This window comes from Equus przewalskii, chromosome 19 (genome assembly GCF_037783145.1).
Source record: "Equus przewalskii isolate Varuska chromosome 19, EquPr2, whole genome shotgun sequence".
Lineage (NCBI taxonomy): Eukaryota > Metazoa > Chordata > Mammalia > Perissodactyla > Equidae > Equus > Equus przewalskii.
The window spans coordinates 6,248,030-6,274,347 of NC_091849.1; the positions used below are offsets into that span (position 1 = coordinate 6,248,030).

The window sequence follows — 26,318 nt, forward strand, 5'->3', positions numbered from 1 at the left end:
ATGCTGCCATGAACCTTGTGTAAAAGTCTTTATTTGAGTCCCTCTTCTTAGTTCTTTTGGGTATATACCTAGGAGTAGAATTGCTGAGTAATTTAGTAATTCTATGTTTAACTTTTTGAGGGACCAAAACAGCCAAACTGTTTTCCATGGTGGCTAAATCATTTTACATTCCCACCAGCAATGTACAAGGGTTTCAGTTTCTCCACATCCTCGCCAACACTTCCTTCCTTCCTTCATTCCTTCCCTCCTTCCTTCCTTTCCCCCTTTCTTCCTTCCCCCCTTCCTTCCTTCCTTCTTCCTCCCCAGCCCCTCCTTCCCTCCTTCCCTCTTTCCCTTTTTCCTTCCATCTGGTTTCGATTTGCATTTCCTTAGTGACTAAATGATCTTTTCATGTGCTTGTTGGTCATCTGTACATCTTCTCTGGAGAAATGTCTGTTCAAGTCCTTTACCAACTTTTTAATTGGGTTGTTTGTCCCTTTTTGTGTTGAGCTGTGAGTTCTTTACATATTCTGGATACTAGACCCTTATTACTCTAAACTTTTTATTGCCTTCTAATGTCTTGAAGGTTAAGAATTATTTTTTCTCACTCCTTCTTTCCTTTCTTCTTTTCTCTTTCCTTCCTACATTCTTCCTTCTTTTCTTTCTTACATACTGAAAATGTTTGATTTTGATATTAGAAATAATGGATCTTTATTTTAGAAAAGAAAGGTATAAGGAAGAGGATTTAAATTCCCATAATTCTACCATCCAGAGATCAGCACTGTTTCCCCTTTTATATCCTTTTTCTAGTCTTTTTTTTTAATATGTAGGAGAAGCCTGCATACATATATATTCAGACAATTCTGCTTTCATCATGTACTATTTTAATTTTTAACAGTTTTTCTGACAGGGAAAAGTTTATTTATATATATTTATCAGAACATTTTCTTGTTTTAATGACTAGTGAAATAGAATATTTTCATATATAATGTTAATCATTTGCGTTACTCTCTTAATTGTTCAAGTGCTTTGCCCACTTTATCTTTTGGGGTTCTATAAACAATAAAACATCTCATATCAACTTTCACAAGCTATTTATATACCCAAAATACTAATCCATTTTCTCTCATTATTGTTACAATTTTTTTTTAAATTGTTATCTGTCTTTTCTTATTCTGTGGTGTTTGGGACATAGAGATATTTTATCTTTTTTTGTATTATCAGATCTAACATTTTTTTCATTGATTCCATCTGTTACTTTTTATTTTTTTTTTAAGAAGATGATTGGCCCTGAGCTAACATCTGTGCCAATCTTCCTCTATTTTGTATGTGGGACACTGCCACAACATGGCTTGATAAGCAATGTGTAGGTCCATGCCTAGGATCAGAACCTGCAAACCCCAGGCCACTGAATTAAAGCATGTGAACTTAACTACTAGGCTACTGGGCCAGCCCCCCTTCCGTTGCTTTTACATGTAAAAAGTCCTTATCCATCAAAGGAGGATATAAATATTTACTTACATTTTCTCCTAAGTTGTTTGTTATTAAAATTTTTATTCCTAGTTCCATCTGGAATTTATCATGGTATTGTGAGAAGAGTGGATCAAACTCTTATTTTCTTAAACAGTTAACCATCTTTCCTGATACTATTTATAAGATCAATAATTTTCAATAAATGAATCTGTTACCAAAGACATGAAACCAATTCTTTTGGTCAATTTTTTAAAAAGACACTTTAAACACTGGCTTGTATGTATATGAACTGGGTCATCTGTGGCTTGGTTTGCATGTATTCCTATTCATACCCAATAGTAGCCCCACTCTCGTTTCAGACGAGAGTCATCCACGTGGCAGTCCCCTTGTCCCTTTTCCGGGGCTGCAGTGTAGCCAGAGGAGACTGGGAAGCAGGGCCTCCCCATGCCCTTTCTCCCAGGCAAATCCTGGTATGGTCAGATGCTCAGGTTCCTGTGATCCGGCCATGGTTTCTGGAGTTCAGTTGACCCCATGGCTACACTATGTCATTTTTGTCATGTTCTGTCTTATTTCTTGATGGGCCCTGGAAGGACAGGATGTGCCGTTGCTCAGGGAAGCCTTCGTAGAGTGGTGGCTACAGCCTGGGCCTTGGAGGTCACCCTAGTCCAGGTCCTGGCTGTGTCACTTGTTGGCTGTGGGACTTTGAGTAAGTTGCTTTATCTCTCTAAGCCTCAGTATCTGTATCTTTAAAATGGGTTTAGCATTAGAACTTACCTTAAAAGGTTATTTTGCAGTGCCTGGCACATAAGTATACAATAAGTGTTAACTACTGTGGTAGTGATAACATCCTAGTGGTGAGTTTCTTCTGGGAGGAACTAATTGTAATTAAATGCAAGCATTAAATACACACCAAGAACAGCAAAGCTTCTAGTTAGAAAGCTCTCTGTGTTGTGTTTATTGTACTTAAGCTCATGCTCAAAATAGGCATCCGGTTGCTTGATGATAATTTACTCCAAACAGTAAAGCTGCTTTCTCAAGGTCTAATTGTTTTGGATAAGAAGAGGAAAAAAGAAAAGTGTGGTGGGGTTTAAGACCTGAGAGAGGAATTTTTTTAACACGTTAAGAAAAGGTTGCAATGTACTTTTTTTTTTTAGCACAGTAGGTGCTGTAGAATGTTGGTAGCACGTATGTTGCTGGTAGAAAAGTACAGTAGAGGAAATGAGAAGGATGCCTTGAGGTAGGAAATGACAGAATCAGAATTTGCAGCCAGCACATCTGTTTGCAGGGTGATATTTGATGAGACTTTCATTCTGGGCAGGCCCTGTGTCTTTGTTTCTCAAGGGTTTGATTCAGGCCTGAAGTCTACTCTGTAGGGTCTAAATATGAGAGGGCTCCTGCACGAGGCAGCCAGCGCTTTGGGTCCTGATTTGGAATTCACTGAGCAGTTGATCTGATGATGTAAGTGAATACCAGATAGTTGCTGTGGGTGCTCATGAAACAAGGGATGTCCACCATTTTGAGGAGATGACACTATTTTGCCATCATCTATTGGTGTTTTAAAATCTATTTCATGGTAAAATAATTTCCAAAGCACATCAACTACTAGAAGTCTATTTTAAAATAGCCTTGTTATACTAATTTACAAAAAGCAGTAGCGTTTCTTTTTGAATTTAAAGAAATGTGATAGGTTTTTTGTTTGTTTTGTTTTAATCAGCATTTCTGTTTGGAGATACCTATTGAGCAATCCAAAATTCAAATTCATATATGAAATTCTAGTACTGGATGTAGCCAAGAAAATGGCAACACTTATGAGGAAGATTAAAAGTAAAAATCTCTGTTAGGAAGTGTAGTCCATATGATGGTGGTTTGAGTTTGACTGTAGAACCCTGAGCTTTTGCAGCCGAGGCTTCACAGCATAGTGGTTACCTTTAGGGGTGTCTGCCCGGCTCCCAGTGATTTCCCCTTCTCTGTGAACCACTCCTCTCTCCCAATCCAGAGCAGTGGGCCCTGGCAGCCATTTTGTGCAGTGAGGCTTCCTCTCCACGCACCGCTCCCTTCCCCCCACAGCTCCCAGTCTCAGCTGATTGGACCCAGACATACGCTTGGCCCCCACAAAGAGAATTTACAACTAAGGATGACAGAGATTCAGTCTTTCTTTTGACAGAGGTACCTTCCACATCATCTGTTGCCTTGAGAAGCAGAGAGGCAAAGAATGGTGTCTGCAGAGAAGAGAACCAAGCAGATATAGAGGAAAGTAGAGGTGGGAAACCACGATGGAGTCCAGAGGGCAGTCAAGTCCCTATTCCTGTGCTTTCCTGGGCTGGAAGGCATGCCTCTCCCTGGCCCCCTGGCACCTAGAACAAGGTCCCTTTCCCCGTCAAGCCAGCAGGAGTAGATTTCCGTTACTTGCCCCCAGGAGTCCAGCAGAGGCAGCTTGGAAGTACAATGGGGTCCTGTTTCTGTCCCCTGAGAGCTTCTTTGTTAGCCCAAGTAATTTTTTTGACACTTAAGAACTTTCTTTATTAGCCTGACTGCCTCAGTCAGCAAGTTAGTCTTCCTGACCCACTGCACCGACACGACCAGCTCACGTATCAGACGGAGCTCGCTGGTGAGCAGGGGTTGACTCACAAACCAAAAGCTGCTCCAGGCGTCAGACGGGAGCAGGGTTCCCTAGAATGTACTGATGAGAAGCAAAGCCTCTTTATCAAAACTTCCCATAAACACCCTCAGTTAAAGGGAGCTTCAGACAAGTGCACAGAGAGACTAATAGATGACACAGCCATTTGTCCCAGCACACCATGGCACCAGATACTTACAAGGATGTGGCAAACTCACAGGGAGGACAAAGAAGAGGATCCAGAGCAGAATGAGGAGTACCTGATTGCCAGGTCAGGCTAAGGCTGTCCAGCCATTCTTGGTGAGGAGGACTTAGCTATCAATACCCCGTCCTTGCTGTGTCACATCTGGTTAGTGGTACCCGGCACTGTCTGATTAACTGTGAAAGAATAAAAGTAGACCTTTCTTGAGGGCAGTGTTCACTGGCTCGAGCACAGCGCTGAGTCTGTACTCACCTGACCTCGTTACGCCTTCACCACCCTCCCCGAGATGTGCAGTGTCACAGGCTCCCTTCTGGACACCAGGCAGCGGAGGTACAGCATCTTGCCCAAGGGGACGTGGCCTCTCTGCCGCAGAGCGGTCTGCACCCAGGATAGGTCCCTCCCAAATCACTATGCTGCTCCCAGCTCATGGCTTTAGTCATTTGAGAGCCTCTTTGGTGTCTTCATAGAGAACCGACTTGAAGATTTCTGTGTTAGTTTGCCAAGACTGACATAAAAAAATACCACAGACTGGGTGGCCCAAACACTGGGGTTTTATCATCTCACAGGTCTGAAGGCTGGAATTCGGAGATCAAGGTATCGGCAGGCTTAGTTTCTTCTGAGGCCTTTCTCCTTAGCTTGCAAATGGCCGTCTTCTCCCAGTGTCTTCACGTGGTCTTTCCTCTGTACGTGTTATATCCCAAGCTCCTTCTTTTATAAGGACACCAGACGTATTGCGTTAGGGGCCACCCATATGACTTCTCTATTTAATTACCTCTGTAAAGATCCTGTCTCCAAATGCAGCCACATTCTGAGATACTAGGGGTTAGGACTTCAGCTTAAGAATTTGAGAGGAAAATTTCAGACCACAGCAGCTCCCCCTAGCAATTTTTATGGCTAGCTCTCAATTTCAGGCCCAGTCTGATATCTGAGGTGGGCAGGGAAAGCAAGGAGCACCCTTTCAGAATGGTGACTTCTGCCTGTGGACGCTGTACCAAATAGAGGGAGATGGTGCCATTTAGTCATTCTCAGATTCTATATTCTGATACAGGACTTTAAAGTAATCATACGCTTTGCTCTTTTGGGTTACAATGAAAAGAGCTACTTCAGGGACTAGAGGCTTAGATGTACGAGCTGGGAGGGGAGACGTAAAACCCCCCAGTCTTCTCAGAGCAGGCCTCGCTGAGAACTGGCCTCTCAGGATCTGTGCCTTGCTAGCACCCAGGAAGCTTGTCCTGTGCCTCCGTTATGTGCCCTCTGCGCAGGCTTGACCATGATAGTGCCTGGGCACCTGATGGTGTCTGTTTCATTTGTTCCAATGACTCTTTTTCTGTTTGTGGCATGTCCAGCCCCCTCAGGAGGGAGGATCTTATTGGTCCATGGAGTCACCAGCAAGAGGGGGCTCCCTGCTGGGCAGAGCTCAGGCCACTCGCTGCTGCATGGCCAGCACCCATCCTTGGTCCCGTCATCGGAGGCCTGCTGATAGGATCATATAACCCAAGCACCGAGACTTATACAGGGGCAGTGAGGGTGACAGGCACTCCAAGGCCTCCCGTAGCAGCACTCAGAACTGTCAGGCAGCTTGGCTAGGCTGTCCACCCCAAGATAAAAGCTACTTCTTAAGAGATTTCTCTCAGATGCATGTGCAATTAAATTGATTGATGTCGTAGAAAGAGACCTGCATTCTAACCCGGGCACTCCCTCATTTGGACAAGTCACTTAGCCTCTCTGGGCCACTGGTTCATCATCTAAAAAATTGGTATAACATCCCTACCTTGAAAGCAGCATTGTAAGTCTAAAATGAGAGGAAGCTCTTAAAAGTGCATCCAAATATTTTAAAACAAGATGATTGAATTTTTTATTTTAACATGTGTTCTTCAGCCTTCTGTCTGGCTGCCTTTGTCTTCCCAGTGCCTGTTACTGTACCTGGGTGTTTCATGTCCTGTCATAGAAGTTGTCATTTAACCAGAAGCCATGTTGGTCTCAATGAGTATTTGAAATTTGCATATGAAATGTTATGTTTATACCCTGCACTTCAAGAATTCTTGAAGATTTGTGCTGGGAATTGTGTCTGACGTGTTCAGAATATCTTTGGGGATTTTCAAAAATGAGAAGTAAATTCTTCTTTCTGATGCACTTGGTTCCCAGTGCATCAGGCCATTTGCATAAATGCCCTGTGAAAAACTCTGTGGTGCCTGGGAAGGGCCACATTTTCTTGTAAATTGGGGAATCCCACCTCTCTTCCTCTCTTCTCTAGTCAACATTTGGTTCTTTATTTGCAGGTGAGTCAGTGAGAACAAGTGCCAGTGAGGGCTCTTGGGGTATAGGGCCTTGAAAAGGTATATATTGTTCTTGGAGCGTTTCACTGACTGACCGGCAAGGTCCTCCCTCAGAACCAGTCTGTGTCCATTAGAGATGTGGTCAGTGGCCCTACGTTGGGGTGTCTCCGCTGCCTGTCTGCTGCTTCAGGTCCTGAGCATCTGGCTAGAACATGGAGATCTTTGAAGGATCATCTGCTTTCTTCCCCTTGCTTCAGAGCTTTAGTGACCAAGGGTCACATACTTCCCCTAAGGTAAGTTGTCTCTTGAATCTACTCTTAACTCGTCTGGTGGGTTTCTGAATAATTCTTTTTTTTTTTTCTTAGTCATGCTCCACTTTGCTAATATTTGCTTCACTGTTGGACTAAGTTTTTAAAGGTTGTATTCCCGAGATAATGTTTAACTTTTTGTGAGTGTGTCTTTCAAGTCTCTTTCTCCTGTAATCCTGTGTGGGCACTTTTCTTAGGGAGTTGTGTGTGTGTGTGTGCAGATGCACATGCTATTGAGTACCTGTTTTTTATGAGGTACTCTGTTATGTACTGGTACAGTAGGAGGACTGAGGCTCAGAGAGTCTAATTTGCTGGCCTATGGTCAAACAGCTATTAAGTAGTCATGGCTGGACTTGAAGGAGACACAGTAACTCTGACTTTGCTTTATATCATGCAGAACAAACAAATTAATGCTGGGAGTGGGCCATCTCCCCTAGTTCAAGCTCCTGTATTTTGTTTTTCCAGGCAGGGTAATAGACTTGGCCTTGCTTGCTCACGTAGCTAACTGACAGCAGAGGTTTCATACAGAGGTTTCCAACAGCAGAGGTTTTGTGACAAAGCCCCCACTGCCCTGTTCCCAGTGCAGGCCAGAGACAGGCCAACTTCTCTTCCTTTGGGAGTAAACAGCTGTTTCAGAAGATTGTCTTTATTTTCAAAACGCCATTCATTTCCCTTGGTGCTCTTCTTACTCACTGTGGTGTGATATGACAGCATCACAGAGAGGTAAGGCGCACCACTGATTCTGTTCAGCGGGCATCACGGTACACTGAACTGTCCATTGTATTTTGCATGTCAACAGTTTTAAGGACAGCACACTCCCACACTGTATTCCCTTACTGCCAAGTGCAGGTAATGAAACTCAGGATTAGTGTTAACCCAGGGAGCTAATACAGAAGATGCTGCTCATCCACAATGGTCATCTGTGAGTTACCACGCATCCCAAGCATGGGTTACCAGGTATCCAAGAATTCAGACATGGAGGCCGCCAGGGAAGCACCGTCATGCTGCAGGTCGAGGACTGCTTTCCTGGGAACCGTTCATGCTACCTCTGTCCTCCTAGGAGAGTTGTTCACCTGGTGTTCGCAGTACCTAAGTGTATGTCCATCAAAAAGCCACTAACATTTTATTGCACTTACTGATTTAATGTCCCTCCCACTAGACTATAAACTCAAGGGTAGGAATTTTGTATTATTGATCTATTCTCCTTGGTGCTTACCATAATGATTGGACAATTAGTAAATATTCACTGGATGAATGAAGTCCTCTTAGCCATAGGCTTATGCTAATCCCACATACGTATATACATATGTGTTTAAATGTGGATGTCTGCAAGGATTCTAACACATAATATCTATGTATACACATATATAATACACATTTTAGACGCTTGTAGCTTATCATTTTGGGGGGACAAGTTTATTACTATAGAAAACTATAAATGTAAAACAGTAAAGGCTTAAGCTTGAGCTCACTGACCAGGACAATCCATGGAGAATGCTCTTCTGAACATTGTAAATCCCTCATAGGCCTTTGTTTTCAGTCACTTGTCCACTGTTTAAGCTTTCGGATTGTTTGGAGTAAGGACTGATGATGGTTTACTCCAAGATAAAACTGTTACTCTGAAAAAATATATTGTTAGCTTTAAAACCTTTTAGACTATCTTAAATTATTTTTTTCTCCATCTAAAGCAGTAATTGAGAGCTGATGGTATAGCATATCCTGTCTTTGCCCCTGCATGTGAACTCTAACCCAGCACCTCAGGAAAAAGCATGGAAGAGGATTTCTTAAATGGCAAAAAAAAAAAGAACTTCCTCCTGTGCATCTCACTCCAGCTTCTATTGCAGACGTTGGATACTTGCTCTCCAGGATTAGATAAGAGAGTAATCTGCACAGCTGTAAACAACTTAAAAGAAGGACAAATTTGAGATACATTGTGCTCTGTGGCTGTGCATCATTTAAAGGTCCAGGCTGCTGGCAGGGCAGGCACAGAAAGACGGGACCTGTGAATAAATTCACTGGGTGCATCAAAGCCTCCACAGCCCAGCTGATGTCTTCAGAGACCCCTCCCTGTCCTCATGCTGCTCCAGCGCCTGCAGCTGTGATGAGCGAGCGTATTCACTCTGGCTCTTTTGGGTCTGGCCCTGCAGCACACAGCATCTTGACCTGAACATGGCCTCATCCCAGAAAGATGGAATTGAAGGAAATGACGTTAAGGGCTGAAAAAATGAGCTTCAGGAAAAATCTTAATTAGTAGTTTTTTATAGAAATATTTATTTTAGACTAATTAAGGAAATAAATGCCTCCACTCTAAGAAAAACGCAACTCCCTTATGATCTATGTTCACACACACACAAATTTTCTTCCAGGAGGAGGGAGCAAATGTACATGGGTGAGACAAAGAACTAAAATAATAATCCAGCTTTGATCAAAACTCCTTGTTACAGTGTTCCCTCTGAAAATGATTTCTAATCAATGATCGCTACCACGGAGCACCGAGGAGTAATTACCTTACATGTGTTTCACTCTGAGCTGTGATTAGAAACAAGATGTGAGATCGGAGGGGCATAAAACAAATATAAAAAGGAAAAAATCTCAAATAGCTGAGATCACGGGCTGTGGGATATTTAATAGGTATGGAGGTTTGCTCCAGGTAGTGATGTCAACATTTGTTTATTCACTTGGTGAACATTTCCCTGCTATTTTGGGCAGCACTGATGATAGCGGCAGGATGTTAAGGTAACTTAGCACATGTTGCCCTTATAGTCAAAAATAAGGCGACCAGCTGGCTTTTATTAGAGCGTGAGCTTGAGTTCACAGGTGTTCTGGTGGCAGAGAGGGATTTGGGCTAGCAAAGCTACACCTTCCCACCAGGTGTCCCGTGGTTGGGAGCCAATCTTCACCCTGAACTGCTTGGTGCCGTCTCCAGCCTGAGCAGTAGTTGGACCTGGGCTTTATTAGTCCAAGGTGAGACACAGGGGCCTGCAAGGGAATAAAAAGACTTGAAATATTTCTACTAGTGAAGGAGGCTAGGGTCAAGTGCATGGCAAGATTATTGGGAAGGTGAAGACCACTTGGTCTCTGTTGAGGAAAGAAGTCCTTGGCCCGAAGTGCTTCCTGGGGCATTTACTGTACCCATGAGAGTTTCCAGTCTCTTAAGAATATACCATGGGCGCTGGCCCCATGGCCTAGTGGTTAAGTTCAGTACACTCTGCTTTGGTGCAGACCTACACCACTTGTCGGTGGCCATGATGAGGCGGTGACCCACATACAAAATAGAGGAAGACTGATGCAGGTGTTAGCTCAGGGCGAATCTTCCTTGGGAAAAAAAAAAATAATATACAATGAACGTATGATGAAAACACCTGCACACTGAGAAGCAGATGTGTTCATCATGGTGACTGTCCTCCTGTGGGGAACGCTCAGATAGAGAAGGTTACCCTCATTTGTCACTAAGACACAGGATCTCTCCACAACACCATCACCAGTTAGCCACAGCACAGCCACCCCGCGCTGCTCCTTCCTTTCCTTGAGAGGTGCCAATCATGTGTATTGGTTTCTTTCAACCCTTATCTTCAAATAGCTGAAAGAATGTCAGCATATCTATGCGTGTGATGTTAAAAAGCCACTCAGCATGCCTAGCCACGTGATTCCCTTGAAAGCATTGTTATTAGGTGATGCTCTTCCCAAAGAAAAGCTTGGAAACTGCAAGGTCTGATCCACCAGTTTTAAACTCAGTGGCTTGCTTATCTTATGATGTTCCTAAGACTTCAACCTGTATTTCTACTCCCAGTGGGCAATAACATCATTTTAAAAATTCTTACGCTCTGCAAAAGGATTGAGAGAAGCTAGAATGAGAGGGTTTATTATGGTAGTCATTCTCTGAATGTGTTTACAAATGGGAATAGCTACAAACAGGGTCACTGAGGACTCACCTTAATGTCACTTAGAAAATAGACTCAACAAACTCCCATAGTGGACTCAGATCTTATGATTTTGAAGAAGTGATATTTAGGCACAGAATAGTACCTTACTGAACATCTTTGCATTAAAAACTGACTAACTGGGGCTGGCCTAGTGGCGCAGTGGTTAAGTTCGCATGTTCCGCTTCTCGGGGGCCCGGGGTTCACCGGTTCGGACATGGCACCGCTTGGCAAAAGCCATGCTGTGGTAGGCGTCCCACGTATAAAGTGGAGGAAGATGGGCATAGATGTTAGCTCACGGCCAGTCTTCCTCAGCAAAAAGAGGAGGATTGGCAGTAGTTAGCTCAGGGCTAATCTTCCTCAAGATAAAAAAAAACCTGACTAACTGACTTGGATAAGATAGCCTCCTAACCTTCAAGGATGTTTGAATTCTTCCTAGATTATCCTGTAAACCATTCACCCATCAGTAAACCTTAGCAATCTCTGAAACAGCAAATGACAGTCATTCTGCCTCTAATGTAAAATTAGGGACTGGACCAGAGTGCCTTTACCTGCTTGTAGGCAGAATTAAAACAGCCAGAATGCGCTTTCAGTATCTAGGGAGGAATTTGGGCAAGGCTCTGGGCCAGGGCGTCTGTTGTTATTTTAGATTTATTCAATTAGAGTCACAAGCAAAGTAAATTGAGTTGTGTGGCTGATTTGAATATTACCTTGGAAGAGAGTGTAAGGAGATTAACAAAGCCTAAGGGACTAGGGAAGAGGAGCGCCAGGCTCCTCCCTCTGTCCCCACACTCAGGCCCTGGCTTTACAGATTCATTTACAAAGGATGAAAATCAAAGCAGAAGAGCAGACAGTCCTTTTGTTCAGTGCCATGTAGTCATTTTCCTCCTTGACTATCCTCTGAAATGTCCTCCATGTGTGTGAAATGCACCAAAAACCAAGCTGCTGTGTGTGGATGCTTTCAGGTAGAAGGAGGGGGCCTAACCTGAGAACTGGGGGGGTTTGGTCCAGTTGAATTTGCCTTTGTCTTGGCAACTGTGTTGTCTGGCACAGTCAGCTGCATTAAATTGGCCTGATGCTTCCAAAAATTGGCACGTGTGAGATATTAAAATTAATTGCACAAGCCTTGCATGTTTCCTTAAGCTGTAGGATAAATAAACCATGCATTTCAACAAAGAACCTTTTCAGCTCTACCATTTTTAGTGCCTTGTGGCGATTAGTTGTCTCACACTTCATTCAAAGAGTGAGGCATTTTTACCTGTTTTTTACTCACGGTTTAATGGATGTATGGTAATAGGGTGATACAAGGAAGCCATCCTGTTTTCAGGATCCAATTGGTATTTTTTAAATGTAAGTCTTTCACAATTGGGCAGATTGAGATGATGATGAGTTTATGAGTAGAAGAAAAAGCCAGAACTGAGGACAGAGAGGGAGCAGCAAGGAGACTCAAGATGAGAATGGGAAGATTTTCTTAGGGGTTACTTTTTGCCCTTGATTATGACTTTTTAATATCATTCTTATTCCCATGGCCTCTCACTGTTTTCAGAGTATGTCTAATGCTGCCCTTAATATCAAGGCTTTAGTATTGAGTTGAAAATTAGATTAGGGAAGAACATTTCTAGGCTGTAATGGCTCTGCCACTGACTAGCTGTGTGACCTTGGACAAATCACTTAACTCGGAGAAATGAGTTAAGAATCAAATGCTACCTATGAAATGAGGGAGCGGAATCATCTGGTCTCCTCGTCCATCCAGCATGGCCCATTGGTGTTCTGCGGCTCACAGCCTTGGATTCCCATCTGTGGCTCCTCTGCTCTAGAAAAGAGAAAGGGTTTAAAAAGCATGCCTAATAGGGTTTGGATTATCAATCTGTTTACTAAAACTATTACAATTTTCCTAGCTCATGATACACATTTTCATCAGAGAATACCTAGGGAGGGGAGATGAAACCTCCATTGCTCCTTTGCTTGTTGTTAGCATGAGTGTGAGATTTATGAACAGGAGAATGAAAACAATGACCCAGATGTATTTTTGGTTTAGTTTTGTTTACTGTGTTCCTCACCCATAGTTAGTAAGAGTACAGTTGTTCTCTATTACTAGCTACTCTTTTACCAGGGAAGTTCTGCACTTTCATCCCATTCCAAGCAAGGGAGGGTGACTTTGGGTCTACCTGCCTTTTCCTGCCTCCTCTTTCCCTTCCTTTCTGGTAGGGATCAATGTCTTATTCATCTTTGTACCCTTAGCATAGTATTTGGCACTTAGCAGATATCAAAATGTATTTGTTAACTGCCTTGATTCAAAAAGTAGGCCCAGAAGATGAGAAGGAATACTTGGAATTAAAACTGGAATTTTACAAATCAGCCATGTCCTCAAAATAAAACAGAATGAACATTATAAGCTAGTAAAGATGGAGCATGCACACATTTACCAGCCTGGACCTGAATAAATGTTGACTAGAGTTATCTAAAAAGTTTTGGTGATGAATTAATCATCTCTGATTTCTATATCATCTTGGAAAATTTATAACTTATTCTGTCAAACTCACCCAAATCACTGCTTTCTTCATTCAGAAAGTTAGAGGAGCTTATTGTGCCTTAAACATCAAGCTCCATACCTTGAATTCAGTAGAACAAAAACAGGTTCAAAATAAAGCACGATGTCTCCTGTGGAAGGGTCAGATGATAAAGACTAGAATTAAATGCAGGTAAAATACAAACATGTGCTTTAAACTTCTGCAGGATAATCAGTCACAAGTCCAGTGACCCAAACAACCTTCTAGATTCTCCTCCTTTTTATAACTCCTGCACTTCGCTTGTAACCTAATGGTTAAGACCATGAAATCTGGAGCAAGACTGCGTGGGTTTGAATTACAGCTCTGCGCTCGTTTCGTGTTATTTTAATCTCTCTTTACCTCAGTTTCCTGATCTGTGAAATGGAGGTAATAATAGTTCCTACTACATCCTGATTGTTGTGAGAATTAAATGAATTAATATATATAAAGTGCCAGGCACACTGCCTTCTGGTCTCAACCACAGTTATATTTCTCATTGTAAACAAATATACTACTGTTTGGTTTATAAGTAGTCTGAGAGACATAGGTTAATTTCAGAGAAATTCCCTTCAGTAAAGTCATGTATCTTGAACCTGGGTAAATTCACCAAGTTAAATACCAACCTGACATCTCTTAGCAGCCAGCCTCTTTTGCCAACTCACTAATGTCAGTGCTTCATTCAAACTTCAGAAATAGGACTGGCTTCCTAAGTGATGCCCTCAGTCCCTGCTCTCACTTTCTGGCAAGCATATGAGGTACGTCCACTCAGATCTCCATGCTGCCTGTGCGCCAGTCTCAGCTTCTAGCCCCCAGCCCCGTGAAGCCCTCCTAGAGCAGCTCATTCCTCTCCCAGAGTGGGTGCTGCATGTCAGGGCCCTGTGCGCCTGGAGTGGGAGCAGAGGTTGCCCCCCTCTCCCTGTGGATAGGGACCCATTCAGAGTTGGGTGAAGGGAAGAAGGCAGAATTGAGGGTCTTTGGACCCAGGATCTCTCGGTGAGTGTCCTTCCTTGGTTCCTATTTCATGAGCACCAGGACTCCTTAACCTCCTTTCAGATGCTTGCTTTTTTAATCTTTGCCTTCTTTTTTTTCTGTCTCTCTCTCTTTACCCTTCAAAGAATTCAAATCTTAAAGGCTAGATTTTTCTTTTACCCAACTCTCCTTATTTGAAGTATATCATTCACTTCCCTTTTTTATTTTCTTTACAGCATTTTTTAGTTCTATAAATATATTATTTATTAGCATGTTTAGTGTCTACCAGCAAACACAGCCCATGGAGACAAGAACTTTGTCTGTATGGTTCGTGCCGTATCTCCAGGGCCCAGACAATTCCTGCACCTAGTAGGTACTCAGTTAATCGTTGTTGAATGAATAAATGCTATAAAACAACATTGTCCTATATATTTATAATGTCTATGGGTTAATCGTCAAGGCTGGGATTTAAGAGCTCCTCATTATTCTGTTTCAACAATCTTATTAGAAAATGTCTTAAAAAAATCACAGAAGTACACCATGCCCCGATTTGTCAGAGGGTTAATTTCTGTAATTACAATGGTGGTTAGTAAATCTCCTTGAATTAAGGAGTCTTGCAGAGTTAAGGCTGGTGTGAATAGGTATATAGTTAGCATCTGTTTGTTCTGTGCATATATCTCTCATCCATGCTGTATGTATATTTTAGGGAACATTTCTTTGGGTGCTGTGTTCTTTTCAGTTATGTCTTCTCCATAAAAATATAAATAGATCATTTATCTCCCGTATCCTTCAAGTAGCTGGCATCATTTCAGTTTTGAAACTTTTACGTAACCAAAGTTTCTGCTGCCAGTATACATTGTTTGGAAGATTTGAGTGGTTGGGAGCAACCCTAGGAACACTGAGGCCAGCTTTTAGTGACCCCCCCCAGGCTGATTGCAGGGCCAGGGGCTGTGGGGCTGATCGCTGGGGCCCCATGCCCAGTAACACCAAACAGAATGCCTGTGATGTTCACCTTGCATGAGACCACAAACCGTTGAAAGACAGAGCTGATTTTTGTTCATTTTTGTATCCTCCACAAAGTATGACACAACTCTCTGATTATAGTAGATATTTTAATAAATCTCAGTGAATTTGTAACATAAACATTATTTTGTTGGGGTAATTGACATATAACATTATATTCATTTCAAGTGTACAACACAATGATTTGGTATTTATATATATTGCAAAATGATCACCACAGTAAGTCTAGTTAACATCTGTCACCATACACAGTTACAAATTTTTTCCTTGTGCATAAACATTTCTTGAATGTGATAATAAGAAGAAAATTAAAATATCAGCTAGCATTTATGAACTGTGCACTGGTAGGTATTATGCTTAATGCTTAACATACAATATCTCATTTAAACTGATAGCAATTCTATAAAGTGAATACTATGATTATTACCATTTTATAGATGAGAAAATCAAGGCTTAGAGAACTTATATAACTTGTGAAGTCCACACAAGTAGTAAGTGACAAAGCTGGGATTTGAACCCCAGATTCTAGGGTCTGTGCTCTTATCCACTAGCTAAACAGAATGGATTGATCCTGACAGGGATCCACAGGACGAGTTTGTTATATGGGGTCTAGAGTTGATCATGAGATGAAAGCAATGATTATTGGTGAGTGAGACCTAAAAGTATCCTTTTCATTGCCTTTTTGGTAAAAAGATCCCAGACATTTTTTTCTCAGGAGGGGTTTCTTTGATTTCCCAGAAGTATTATCACTGGAAAAGGTAAGAGTTGGCATTCATATTGTTGGGCAAGGGGCCCACTGTTGGAGCCATTTCCTTCTCTGTTAGGAACTCTTTCAAACTAAGGTCAGAGGGCTGAGCCTAGGCTTTTGGTAAGATTCATGGAGCAAAAGTAGGGGGCATGCAGGACAAGGTGTAGATTGGAGTGTGATAGCAGCAGGCTGAGAGGCATCATCTGAGTCTTCAGGGTCTAATGATATTTATCCTGGTACTGATCTCAAAGTGGGACATGTCTCTCTAATGGATGGCTCCTGTTGAAAGAGGCCCTCTACTCCCCTGGAGAGAAGTAATGTGTTCTCATGGGCTTTAGAATCAAGCAGACCTGAGTTCAGGTTCTGATTTTGTTTCTTACTGGTTTTATGAGCTTCAACAAATTACTTACCCTCTTCTGGTACCTCAGTTACCTTACCTAAGAAGTGAAGTTAATAGACTTTTGATTAAAGGTGGCAGACTGAACACAAGCATTAACCCCAGTCGCCTCTCAAGATGCTATTACCATAACAGTAATGTTTTCTCTTTTTTTGAGGCATACATTAATCACAGACTAAGTGAATAAGAGAGGAGACATCAGCTACATAATTTCAGAAGCTGAGAAGCAGTTGGAGAAGTAGTAGCTACTTTAAACAGACCCAAAAGAGCTGAAATCCAAGTTGGCAGTGGAGAAAGTCAAGAAGCAACCCAACTTAAACTACAATATCTCCCAGAGATTCAGGAATTAGTAGTACCAGTTTCCGCTAGAGTGGGGCTAAAGACAGAGCTGAAATAGAACTGTCAGTTGAAAGAGTGCCTGAGAAGCAGAACCCCAGATTTTTTCTCCCAATGCTATGTGGCATATACTGCTACAGCCCAATAACTGGCAAGCCTTCATCTTGGTAGAAGTCTGAAGATTTATCTCTGGAGAGAACAAAGCAGAGGATCTCTGGTTTGGGGGATGAAGTGAAAGTTTCCTAGCTGGATCTTGAGGCCCCATGTCTTCCCCGACTTACCTCCCTGGACACTGGCCACTAGGTTTATCACCCCCACCCTTGCCCAGCAGGAGACTGGAATAACCACTCTGGGGATCTTACCAGCCTCTGAGAAAACAGCTTAACATTACTGACCTCAGGGGTTCCCCAAGAAATGGAGCATACAGATTACTCTCCAGTGAACCCCGCTTTCAGTAAGCCCTAGCCTTCCACATGTATGCGTGTTGTGCATGTACAAACACTTAGGACTCCAACAGCTCACTCTGAAGTATGAACCCACATCCAACAAGTACCAGGCATTTGCAAAGTAGGACCAAAGCAAAAAGACAATCAATAAATGCAGCCTGAAGGAACCATACACTGTGGAGGGGGAAGAAAACATGAAAAAATGAACTTACCCACGGGGCCGGGCTGGTGGCACAGCCGTTAAGTTTGCACATTCTGCTTTGGCGGCCTGGGGTTCACCAGTTCAGATCCGGGGTGCAGACCTATACACTGCTTGTCAAGCCATGCTGTGGCAGGTGTCCCACATAAAATAGAGGAAGATGGGCATGGATGTTAGCTCAGGGTCAGTCTTCCTCAGCAAAAAGAGGAGGATTGGCAGCAGATGTTAGCTCAAGGCTAATCTTCCTCAAAAAAAAAAAAGAACTTACCTTAACATCCTCAGGGAAGTAAGAGATGATAATGCATTTAGTAACAAAAACAAAGAAACAATTCATTAAAAAATGGAATATTCAGTGAACAAAAAGGAGCTCTTGAAATTAGAAATATGATATAAAAGTCAGTGGAAGAGTTGAAAAATAAAGTTGAGTTCTCCTAAAAAGGAAAAAGGAAATTTTAGGAAAACATAAGAAAAAGGAAAACATAAGAAAAAGGAAAACATAAGAAAAAGGAAAACATAAGAAAGTTATAGAGCACAGTGCAGCAAGTCCAACATCCAAATAAGAAAAGTTCCAGAAAGAGAGGACAGAGGAAAGGTAGGGAAGGAACTTCAAGAAATAGTGAAGGAAACTTTCTCAGAACTGAAGAACATGTGTTTCCTCATTGAAAGGACTCACTAGGTACCCAGTGCAATGAACAAAACTAGAGTCATACCAAGTTCTCAGGACCTGACAGGGTGATGGGGACAAAAGAGAAGATACTAAAAGCCAAGAGAGAGACAGAAGGTGAATTAGGAGTCAGAATGATACCATGTATCTTGGCAGTAGCTCTAGAAGCCAGAAGAGCAATGCCTTCAAAAGCTTGAACAAAACTAATTTTCAACCTGGAATCTGATGCTCAGCCATACTATCTATCAGATCTGAGGGTAGAAGAACGGTACTTTCAGACTACTAGAGGACATGGCCACCATAATGAGAGGTAAGCCAAGACAAGATCCATGAAGCAGGAGATGCACTGTAAGAGAAAGGCAAAGGGCATCCCCAGTATGATAGAGAACTTCCATCCCAAAGCCCAGCTGTGACACAGTCTTCAAGAGGGTGATCGTCCATAGTGGAGTAGATCAGAAGGGTACATGGAGACTTCAGTAAGATATAACAATTGAATACCTATTAACAGTCATCACCACTTATATTTATTGAGAAGTCGCAGTGTGTCAGACACAATTCTAAGCATACATGTATTAACAGTTAAATCCTAACAGTGGCCCTATTAGACAGATAATCATTATCTCCCTTGTACAAATGAGGGAATTGAGAAACTCAGTACTTAAATAATTTGTCCAAAGTTACATAGCTAGTAAGTGGCAAAATGAGCTTTGAATCCAGGAAGTGCACTCGTAACCAGTACACCGTGCCTTCTGCAGCCCCCTCACAACAGGAGAAGAGCGCAGCATACGCAGGTTTCTCAAAACTACACAGGTGAAAAGCCAACACCATTTTTAAAGCCAGGGAAACAAAAAGTTGCACAGAAAAGGAAAAGTAACCGTAGTCACTGTTCATAATCACAATGAACACTGAATGGTGAGCTTACAAAAACCTCAGCATTCCTTTATGGGGAAGATGTGGGACATGTGTATGCACAGAATGGTGTGAAAGAGCACCGAGTACTTGTCTTCTACGGTGGAGACTTAATATATACTGCCGAAAACGGAAAAACGAGTGAAATCCCAAGAAGTAGTAATAAAAGTATCGTATTAGAGATACAGATAAATACCAAAAGAAGCAACTAGAAAAGCTGAAACCAGCTTGCCTGTTGGGAGCCGACTGTGGCAGGATTGGCCCTGGGGGCTGCTGTCTTTCAGAATAAGCTCTTAGAATTATTTGGCTCTTCAAATATGTACAAATATAACTTTGATAAAAATAAAAACTAAATTTTAGGAAGGAATACCTTGTAGTACTATTATAAAAATAAATGTGTTTGATCTTCCTAGGAACTCAGCAATAAATAAATAAATTCCTCCTTCCTTTTTCTTTCAAGGCACCAAGTTCCTATCACATGCAGAAATCAAAGATTGGCATATGGCTATGTTGACTGACCACTTTCCTCTCTCAAAAATGCCCATCTACCCTTCAGCCCTTTCACTTTTCAGTCACTAACGTCCAGCAAAGAAGAGAAAATCAGGGAATTCTGTTGACAGAGACTTTTGATCAGTGCTTGTTAGCATCCGCAGTCCTTGTTGGGCACCTGGATTTAGGCAGCACAGCAAATGGCCAGATGTAAGGTGGAACTACTGTGGTTAGAGAAACCTCCAGCTTTGAGGGCAGGGGCAATGAAGCATGTCACCGTGTTCCGCGGAACCGGCATCTGGTGCGTTTCCTGGCTGGTGGTAATGGACAAGCTTCCCCTCTAGACAGTCAACAAGGAAATGGTGGCATCAGAGATCCTAGTCTTTTAGGCACCTCAAATTAGGGCCAGGGGCCAGCGTCTTGGAAGGCAGAGTTTGGGGTTTGTTTGTATGAGGGAGAGACAAAATGTGTATATTTATAAAGCATGCCATAGGCCATTTGTTCAATGCAATATGCATTTTATTTTTATCTCCTTTTACTTCAAAGACAGAGAAAGCCTACTAATTAGTAAATCTAGTCATATATATGTATATGCATATATATCTATATTATTAGCAAGGTTTCTGTATTGATCAATAAACTTAAAAGTACTTTTCACTTCTGGCAAAACCTTGGATATTGATAAATGTGGATCCTCTTATTGGAGGATCATTTCTTATTGTTACAATAGTTCTTATTGTAGGATAATTATGAGTTTGAAAAAAAATATATTGATGTACTATGATCTTTGACTTAATAATCCAAGTGACCTTTAGATGCAAACCCTATCTCTTCAAAAAAAAATGGAGAAAAGATGCTTTACTGATTCAAATCTGCTGACATTTATTGAGCACCTACTACGTGGAAGGCGTTGGCTGCCTGCAGCAGATACAATGACGGATAAGGCAGGCTCAACACACAGCCTTCTACAATTTATTTTGGAGAGGAAACGTACAAACTAAGTGACAGCAGCACAAGTCTGAGAAGAATAGCATGTGAGAGGAATAAACAAGCCCCCTCCTGGGGGCTCAGAGAGGAAAAGAATCTCATTTCAGAGATCAGGAAGAGTTAGAATATGAATTAGGTCTTAGAGATTTGCCATATTGTAATTATAAAATAAACGCATCTCCAGACTCCTTTCATTCATTCATTTACTCATTCCACAAATGTAAGTGTGCCCCTCTGGGCACTGGGGATGCATCAGTGAACAAAACAAAGGGGGGCAAAGTGCCCTCTTCGTGGAGTACACAGCTAAGCTAGAACACCTTCTTCCCTCACAGTGGCTACCTAGACAAGAGTTGACAAAGGATAGGTTGTGTCTCCTCTGCTGTGACTCTAACTTGCGTTCCATGACCATTCAGAAGTTTCCTGTGTGATGCACATGGACATTAATCTTCAGCAAGGCTGGGCAGTTCTTGGTGGTCAGGGTTTGGCTGACATGGGTGCTGTATGTAAGTACAGTATAAATGGTACCCTGGGTTCTCTGAGAGTATCCAAAACGTCACTATTAGAATGAGCAATGCCCATCAAATGGCAGAAGCTCCTGCCCTGGCACTTAGTGCCATGGAATCAGAGTCTGGTGAGGGCTCTCAGGCCTTCCAGGAGCAGCAGGAGCAGGCTGATGGTGAAAGCCAGGGCTGCGCCAGCACAGCTGGATCATAGAAGGGGGAGAATCTGCTTTGATGGGTCATGACATCCTTTTCTGGACCTCCCTACTCCCAAGTCTATGTATTTCCTCCTGGCAGATCATGGGTCAGCCAACTCTCCCAATCTCTCTCTTCGGTCTTAGCTGACAACAATTTCAGAGAGATTAAGTCAGAATTTAAAAATGTTTTCCTGGAGTTGCTAGTTAAAATATTTATCCTTCAAAGGAAGATGTTGTCAGAGTGATCCATGCTTTGTGATTAATAGTTTGGACTGCATTAATTGCCCCTAGGATTAACTGGGGATTTGGTTAGGAGAATCATAAGACCAAAAAGCTTTTAAGACCTAGAGACATGAAACTCTATGAGGGTGGAATTCCAGGCCTTGTAAAGGCTATGCAGAAGATATTTACATATTCCCTACACTACCCAGTATGTTGGAAGCCCCCTGCTCCACTGCACTTGAGACCAGTGGGTGGGCATATTTTGGCATCTGTCCTTCTAATTATATGCTTTTCTCTCACTATGTCTTTCTTTTGTTTTTCTTAAACCCAATAGAGCTTGAGTTCCCACTATGTGATCTGAGAAAGCCCTCTTTCCTTACTACTTGAGTAAAACTCCTTTTCAACTTGATTTTTTTTTCATTCATTTCTGTGCCCAGGATCCCAGTTTCACTTTATAATAGCTATAGTGGTTTCCTATTACTGCTGTAACAAATTACCACAAACTTAGTGGCTTAAAACAACACAAATCTATTACCTTACAGCTGTAGCAGTCAGAAGTCTGAAATCAGTTTCACTGGGCTCAAGTCAAGGTGGCAGCAGGACTGGTTCCTTCTAGAGGTTCTAGAGGAGGAGCCATTCACATACCTGTTCCAGTTTCTAGAGGCCACTTGCATTCCTTGGCCTTTAGCCCCTTCCTCGCAACACTCCAATTTCTGCTCCTTCTGTCACATCTCCTTTGGCTCCGACCCTCCTACCTCCCTCTTATGAAGACTCCTGTGATTACACTGGTTCCACCCAAATAATCCACATCTCCCCATCTCAAGATCCTTAACTTAATCACAGTTGCAAAGTCCCTTTTGCCATGCAAGGTAACACATTCACAAATTCCAGGGATTAAGACATAGACATCTTTGGGGTACCATCCTTTTGCTACCACAGAAGCTAACTTTGAAAACTTTTAAATTAGCTGGTTGTTTCTTTTCCACTTCTCTGTCCCTAAATATTTACGGGCCAGGTTTTCAAAATGCATAACTTACTTCTTCAATATAAATTAAGAAATTTTTGTTAGTTCTTTAAAATAGTTAAGAAACAGTTATCTTTGCAGTGACTGTGAGTTATCACTCTGAAAACTTGACTTGAACTCCAGGTGTATTGGATGTAATCCCAAGTGAGTCATTAACACTCTAGAAAAACCCATAACTCCATTTTTCTTGGAAACTCTCTTTTCATCTCCAAATAAAAATGGAAGGCAAGGAAGAGGACAGTCCCTTTGTTGTTGCTGTTGTCATGTTGTTCTGGATTCTTGCCGTCTGCGTAGCCTAGTCTGGAGCTCCCATTCATGCCAGTGACCTCTGCTCTTCCCTGTAGAAACCTTGACCCTCTTTCACATACTCTCTACCCTGTCTCCAGGCTTCCCATCTGCCACACATTTATAATCAGGCAGCCCGGCTTGTTGGAGGTGTTTGTGAGTAACAGGAAATAGTTGAGTGAATAATATGCTTTAGTGTGTGTGTGCAGTCCACTTTTCTTTCATTCTAATTCTTCCCCACCTTCCAGAGCAGCGACACGTAAACAAACCCTGGACCAGCAGCATGTTTCTCCCTAACCTTGTTCTCTAATACAGGTGTTTTAAGCATCCATGTGGTGTGTCCCAATGAGAATGAATGAAAAACCTGTGAATGGCCGACCATATTGAATTCATCTTGGTGACCCAGCAGGTGTCACCCAATTGGCTTTTGATAGATTCATTACTATGACATAGATACATTACAGATACTAAAATATTACATATTTTATGTATTATTATGTAATATATATACAATGTATGTATACATATGTATATGTATTTTACATGCATTATATATGTATATGTATAATGTAGCATGTGTATACATATAATAATATATAAAAATTTATAGTAATATGTAAAATCCTTGAAAATTCTTTTCACTTTTCTTCCCCTAATCCTCTTTTTCTGGGGTATATATTAAAAAATAATAATAATAGGAAGTGTCCTTTGTTATTGTTCAGCTACCAGCTCTCCTTCAGCTTAAAAGACTGATCCTTGTATCTTTTTAGGCGGAAGCTTTGTTTAAATGAGGGCCTAAGAGCTGAAATCCCTCTGGCTAAACACACATTAAGGATCACTTGGTGCAATGAAGGCATCTTTTCCACTTTGCTGCACTGATCAGATTGCCCAATCAAGCTTAGAATAGGAAATGGCATGGAAGAGCAGATGTGGGAAGTCATTTAAATATTTGCCATCCTGTTAGAAGGTCACTAAAGTGCACTTAATGTGGGACCCAGAGGTCTTCACCACTAAGATGCAGGAAGGTGGCAGCAGTAAAACTGGTCCTGAAGATGTGTTGTTCTAGAGTCCTCTGTTCTTGTAAATGATGTTCTGGCTTCAAAGGAGCTTTGCTTTATTAGTGTATTCCATGGGGATTTATACTGAAGCGTGAATTGCATTAACGGTTTTTAAAAGCAGAGAATACTGAAAGGGAACTGAATACTGAGAGAGTCATTTTCAAATATTGATGTTCAGAATTGTAACTCTCAGTTTTCGATAAAGTTTACGTTATGGTCACTAGTTTATAAAGGCACAGTATTGAGTTATGGTTAAGAGTGTGGAAGCAGGCTGCCTGGCTTCAAATCTCGCCTTCACAGCTTAGTAGCCATGTTGCCTCAGGCGAGTTGTTTAACTTCTCTGTGCCTGATTTCCACATCTGTGAGATGGGGAATAATAATTAATAGTGCCTTCCTCAGAGTTGTGAAGATTACATAAATTAACACATAAAGGCACTTAGCACAGGGCCTGGCACAAAGTAAGTGCTCTAAAAACATTGGTGGTTATTACAGTTATAAGTTATTATTCTTATTACTCTACAGAGATTGGAAATATTAAGACATTTCTCAAAGATTTTCATCCCCAATAGTTAAAACCAAAAAAACCCCATAGCTGCTTCAAGGAAGTGAACACTGAGCTGTACAGAGGTATCCTGCTGGGGCCTGAGACAGTCGTTTCACATTTCACTACAGAAGTTATCTACCTGTCCACTTGCTTCTTTAAGAAACATATATTGCCCAGTATTTTATTGCCCCAGCCATGCTGGCATTTACATTGTGTAAACTGTAGGGAGGTTGCCAAGAATTTTCCGTTAAAGAGCTAAATTTTTCCAGGACAAGCAAAATATATGACTGGAATTTCTGTCAGAAATTTTCAGGGAGATGAATTTTAAGAGAAATTAACCATTTCCTCCCCCAAAATAAAACCAAGTTATTAGATAATTTTAAATTCATGTCAAATTGCTTAATCATCCTTTCCGTAGATGCTAATTGTAAAAATATTTTATATGTGCCCATATCCATTTCAGCTTTGGGTTAAAATTTTTCTTTGAATTGATGTCTGCTGAGCTGCCAGGTTGCTTGGCACTGATGTTCACCCCTGTTTTATAATTGTTCCCTATAATGTTTTACGGTACATATATTGGGAGACTTCTATGCAAATTGCCCATATTGGACTACAGTTGTTCCTTTAACATGATCCTTGTTAACAATAACTGATATGATTAGTAATATGGAAGATTTTTTAAAGTCACATGTGACTTCTTGTGATTAGCACAGTTGCTTAGGCCCTGGCTGTCCCCAGCTTTTCTCTGCTTGGTCGGATGGTTAATTATGGATTCATCAATTGTTAGAGCGAGAAAAAGATCTTGGAGGTCTTGGGATACTGTCAAGATTATTAAACCCAGAGAGTCAAGACTTTTTCAGCCGAGACTAACCCTGCTAGTTAGTTCAGGAGTTACGACTAGACTTTGATTCATTTGGTAACTAAATTAAGGGAGTTGAGAAGAGAACTCACATTTACTCTGCACAAAGACAAAAAGGCCTGCCATTCCTTGAGGAACGCACAGTTTACTGAGGTGACAATCAGGTGAACAGGTAATTCCAGAATTGTCTTCTGATTCCCAGCCCATTGCTCGTTCCCTTACACTGTAGTGCCCTGTGTCAAGGTGATAGAATTATTTGGTAGATACTCTTTCAGCCCATCTACACAGTTGTAAAGTAGGCAACTTTGTTTTTGATGCTTATCTTTCCATTTATCCAGTCATTTATTTTTCTACGTATGAGTTATTCATCAAAAACACTCACGAGTGCCTGAGCTATGCCGGACACCAGAGTCACTTCAATGCGGCAGACCAGGGAAAGAAAATCATGGTCCTTGCCTTCAAGTATTTTATGGTCTAGCTGAAGCAGACAGGCGTATAAAGAACATAGTACAAAGAAGTATTAAAGGAACCGTGATAGAAATATGACAAGGTGCATCGAAGACACAGTTTCAGTCCTTCTAAATCTTCCTCAGGTTTTCACAGATATGTCATGTGTTAGTTAATGCAGTGAACTTTAAAATGCACCTTCTTAGGGGTATTTACATTTTAAAGTAGGTTGGGAGTCCTGCTTTTCTATCTTCTCTCCTCTTTCCTTCCTCTTGGGGAATGTGTCCAGGTTCTGTCACTTCTGAAAGAAGTGCTACTGGTACAGTTAGCTCTTTGCTCCAGAATGGAGCAGTCGCCTTCCGTCTTTACCCCACTCTAGAGAGAGAATGCCCTTCCCCAGTCCTGCACTCTGTTTCGTTCATTTGTTTATTCAGTGGAAGGTCTACCATGTGCCAGGCACATAGGAGATGTGGTAGATGTGGTGCAAAGCAAAGACAGAGGTAGCTGATGTTCTCCAAGAGCTTATAGTCTAGACTAGCTGGAGAAACTAACTTTTAATCGAATAATCACACGTGCAAATGTGGGATACATCTGAGATGAGTGTTATCAACATGGTGCTTTAACAACAGCCGAATGCTGGAATAGAGGATGAGTGTAAGATGCAGGAGAGAAGAATATTCAAAGCTGAGGA

General features: G+C 41.7%; 1 protein-coding gene across 50 annotated transcripts in view; it reads left to right on the forward strand.

The window, feature by feature from the left end:
- FARS2 (phenylalanyl-tRNA synthetase 2, mitochondrial) overlaps positions 1-26,318 on the forward strand; it is a 466,357-nt gene that overhangs the window by 326,954 nt on the left and 113,085 nt on the right. Inside the window, exon 9 of one of the 50 annotated variants that reach the window (XR_011529892.1) lies at positions 6,551-6,840. The exons of the other annotated variants lie outside the window; for them this stretch is intronic. The gene's annotated coding sequence lies outside the window, so the exon portion shown is untranslated. The remainder of the gene's footprint in view (positions 1-6,550; positions 6,841-26,318) is intronic. 50 annotated transcript variants of the gene reach the window in all.